A 5,000-nucleotide genomic window follows, 5' to 3' on the forward strand; every position below is an offset into this window, starting at 1 on the left:
ATGCGTCCAATGAGCGAACTACTAAAGTCAGATACCGCTTGGACTTGGGGACCTCTCCAGCAAACTGCATTTACCAAGGTCAAAGAAATCATTTCAAGCGATACAGTGTTAGCATTCTATGATCCTAAGATACCCACTGTTGTTTGTGCAGATGCTAGTAGTTATGGGATTGGCGGGGTTCTGATGCAAGGTCCCAGTGACCAACTCCGCCCAGTTGGTTTTTGTAGTAGAACACTCACAGAGACTGAAGTCAGATATGCTCAAATTGAGAAAGAGTGCCTGGCAGCAGTGTGGACATGTGAGAGACTATCACGTTATCTAGTGGGGCTTCCAAGTTTCCAGCTCTTGACAGATCACAAACCTCTGGTACCACTGATCAACCAGAGAGATCTTGATAAAACACCATTAAGATGCCAGAGACTTCTAATGCGCCTTATGCAGTTCAATCCTCAAGCAGAACATGTACCTGGCAAGCAGATGGTGGTGGCAGATACTCTGTCTAGAAGCCCTTGTAAGTTAGGACAGGAACCCAACACGGTAGAAGATGTTCAGGCATTTGTAGACTTGTTTGAATCTACAAGGCCAGCCACAAGTGATCAGCTTAAGAGAATCAGAGAAGCGAGTGCAAAGGATGCCCAGCTCCTGAAAGTGATGGGATTCACACTGGAAGGGGCGCCAACCCGTGTGGAAAAAGTTCCCCTCCAGATACGAGAGTTTTTTAATATTCGTGGACACTTGTCAATGAACAACGGTTTATTAACATATGATGATCGAATAGTGATCCCTGCAGACATGCGAAAGGAGATACTGAAGCGCATTCACACAGGTCACCAGGGTATAACAAAGTGCCGCGAACGTGCTAAACTTTCTGTGTGGTGGCCGGGTATTTCAAAGGAGATCAAGGCAAAGGTGGAGTCATGCCAATTCTGTCAGGAAAACCAACCATCACAAAGAAAGGAACCACTGATGACCACAGACCTACCTGATAGACCGTGGCAGAAGGTGTCCACCGATTTCTTTGAGCTAGCCAGTCAGAAGTACCTAGTAGTGATGGACTATTATTCAAGGTTCATTGAGATATTAAGCCTAGTTGAGACAACAAGCCAAGTTGTCATTCAAAAGCTGAAGTCAGTGTTTGCAAGATGGGGAATTCCGGAGGAACTAATAAGTGACAATGGTACACAGTTTAAGTCACTACACTTTGATGAGTTCAAAGCAAAGTATGGATTCAAACACACCACATCAAGCCCGCATCATCCCCAGGCAAATAGTACTGCAGAAAGTGGCGTGCGAATCGCTAAGAGGATTTTGAAACAGGAAGATCCATTCCTTGCCCTTATGGCCTATCGGGCAACCCCAACCCCAGCAACTGGAAAGACGCCATCAGAGCTGATCATGGGAAGACTGACACGTACTACACTTCCAACACTGACCAACGTTTTAGAGCCAAAGCTTCCAAACCATACAGCAATCAAAAGAGCTGATATCAAAGCCAAACGGGGCTACAAGGAGTCCTTTGACAAAAGGAATGGCGCGAGAGAATTACCAAAGCTACAGCCTGGAGACCGGGTCAGAGCCAAGCTGGATAATGAGAAGCAGTGGACCACAGAAGCTAAGGTCGTCCGTGAAGACCAGAGTCCCAGGTCATACATCATAGACACTGGTGGTAGAAGATTGCGAAGAAATCGTAGGCATCTTAGAAAGGTACCTACACCCACTGGTTATGACACATCAGGGGACGACTCCCAAATTCCGGATATCAACAGTGAGCCTACTCCCAACGTCGTCCAGGTGGAGGACACCGACGTTCCTGAAAGCAGCAACGCCAGTCCTGATGCAAGCGATCCGAACGCGATTCCAGAACAGAGAACCTCAAGTGGTAGACATGTTAGGAAACCTATTCGTTATAGAGAGGACATTTAGTACTGTTGAATTTCTTTTTTTAGTTTTTTGTTTTTTTGTTAACTGTGAACTTTGAACATTGAACAGTCGTTGGTCTTACCGTAGGACCACTTATGCTTAGGGCTCTCCTTGGTTAGATTCCAGAACATGCTTAAGCATCGTATTCAACCGATTCATTTTGTTATGTTTTCCTTAAAAAAAAAGGGGAGCTGTGTCGATATTTCATGGTTGCTTAGTAACGCTAGCGACATGCGCATTAAGGATATAGGCTCGCCATGTGCTCTTGCCAAATGGTTGACGTTGTACATAAAGTTTGTTTGTTGTTATAAATAAATTCTGTTGAGATTTCAAGACAGTGGCAGAATATTCTGCCACTATTCACCGAGATTGAAAGAATAATTGTCTTAGTATATACTCACGAAGTGATCTCAACAACATTTGCGGAAGAAAACCATCCAAAGTCGATTTAATTGACATCTCAATTCATGTGTGGAAAACGTGCAAGCGGCACAAAGCATGCGCGAAAGTGTTTACAGAAGCTTCAAACATGGCAAATCTAAATAACCTTCGTTAAAATCCTCGTCACAAAAAGCAAAATGGTCATTTAACACCGTTTAAATCAGGAATCTAAATAGTAAGTCTGCTTGTTAAAACATTTTCACCGTTCGATCAAAGTTTTTGAGGTTCATTTGAAATGGAAATTGAAAGTGCAGTTGGTAAAGGATCCACATGAAATGGCAGCTGCGCTGTAATTGAGGTGAGCGTTAGTTTGTTGTAAAATGACCCGTCTTGTTTCCTTGCAGCCGTTTAAAACTTTCTTAGACATTTTTTTAATTCCTCGATTTCAGTAACAAATTCGTTTTGGTGGGCGACCAGCCCTACAAGAGAGAATTACTCCGAGTGAAACAAATTGTTGGTGTGAAGATTGTTTAATTTTCAGCAATAATTATCTGGAAAAACGAAGTCAAACACTGGTTGGCAAAAGTGTGAACTCTTCTCTTACCCTTGAAAACTTTCAGGCCAAATTTTGTGGCTTTCTTTGTCTTCTGTAGCACAGCTCTCAATATTTCCGATTCATAAATGCTGGCGAGTTTAGGCCAGCCATTTTGTTTTGTTTGGATCAAGCATTATTCACTCCGTAGGGAGTGAATAATGCTCAGTTACTCCGAGATAGCGAACCAGTAAGATTGCTTGAAACACCAAGATCACTGAGTGAGTATATACTAATTGATACTAACTAGACCCTCCGTGAGGGTACACTGGGTTGCCTGTGGTACGTGCAGCGTTCCAGGCAATTTTTTTCAAGTTGGGGTTTGTAGCCGATATAACGCGCGCTCTGATTGGCTAATTGTGACTGGCCCACGGGCCGATTACGGGCTTGCAAAAACAAAGCAAAAGGTAATTAAAAAACCTTATAGTAAACTACTTACTAACCGAGCTAGCTCGAGCCGTACTGGGAAATATTGGCCCTTGGTCGTTTTTGTACGGACCTCGCTGCGCTCGGTCCGTACTGCCACGACCTCGGGCTAATATTTCCCTGGCAGTACGGACCCCGCGCTCGGTTAGTAAGAAGTTATTAAGGGGTCACCCAGAAGTCATACCAGCAGAGGCCCTTTGGCTCACAGGTCCTCACACGTTCGTACGACGAAACAGATCCTTTTCTGAGGTTAAAAACCTGGCTACCGGCCTAACTCTTTTTCCTACTTTCCCAACCGCGAGAAAACCGCGGTAAATCAGCCATGGCCAAAAAATGTTTTCTTTTTTCTCAAAAAACATTTAAAGTTAGGGGGAAAAAATACATCATTTTAAAGCTAAGAAAATAAGCTTTCCAACAGCATAGAACTTATTTACAGACAACTGAAACATTTTATAAAAGCGAAAGTTGAACGAAAAAATTTAAGAAAAATAACAGTAAAATATGTTTTCCAGGCAAAATTTGGTCATTTTAGCGTACCATTAACAAATTAACAAAGACATAGATAACGTGGATTTTGCAACCATTTAACGTTTCAATTCAGTCGGCTTAAGCCAGTATGACTGAGGTGTAAAAATTTCTTATTAGGAGACCTTTCATTCGCTTTCGTGTACGTTATGTTTATCCTTTAGTTCACAAGTTCGTTTGTTTTGCATCTGGAAGTTGTAATTTTCAATTATAACCTCTCCCTAGGGGTTATCACGCATAGCTTAACCAATGAAATCCCCGCGTCCTAATTGCTCGGAATACATGAAATTCTTTGTGCATTTCGTTGCACTGAAAAAAGACAACCGAGATTATTCAGGTATTCGAAGTAATAATTGTTGGTTTTTCGATCGATTTCCCTCGATGTACCGGTGTGACAAATAATTTGGAACATTGCAATGCATCTGGAAGCGCAAAAACAAAGCACAGATGATTTCAACGCGTACGATCGCATCCCCAAAAGGTGCAGCGACCTGCAGTCATGAGAATGTGAGTTGCTGACAGATGTAAAACAGGATTGTCTTTCAAACAATCTTTATTTTATCCTTATGACTCGTTTTTTTATTATTAATATTTATTTTACCCTCAGTCTGCATTTTACCCCCGGTCTGCAGTCTGCGTTTTACACTGACCGCCCAAATAGCCGATTTTTCGACGGAAAAGTCATCCCAGAGGATAAAACTATCCACTGGACATGTAATAAAGGTAAATATGTTCGAGCGAAAGCGAAAACAAGCGAATATTTTGACGGAAAACACAATTGTGAGATCAAAGGAACATGTGGTGAAGACACGCAATTGCGGGATCGCTTCGACAATAATCTTACTTTTCAGCGATTTTAACGCTTGAAATTCCATTCAATCCACCTGGTCTAGTCTTTGAATTCACTATTATCGCTGCCCTGCGAATCTTCAGTGTTCTACATAACAGCACACTTGGTAAAAGACGGCTCGACGGGCGACAGATTGTTGTCGATGTTGTCGCCTGTCTTGTTCAGTATCCAATTGATTTGCCATTATTGAGCTTCATAAGGGTATATTTTGTTCAAAGATCCACTAAAACGCCATTCGCGCTACATGACTTTCGACGCCACTGCCAAGTTAATCGTTATAATGTGTCCACCAGAGAAATCTACGCA

This window comes from Montipora capricornis, chromosome 9, assembly GCF_036669925.1.
Source record: "Montipora capricornis isolate CH-2021 chromosome 9, ASM3666992v2, whole genome shotgun sequence".
Classification (NCBI taxonomy): Eukaryota; Metazoa; Cnidaria; class Anthozoa; order Scleractinia; family Acroporidae; genus Montipora; species Montipora capricornis.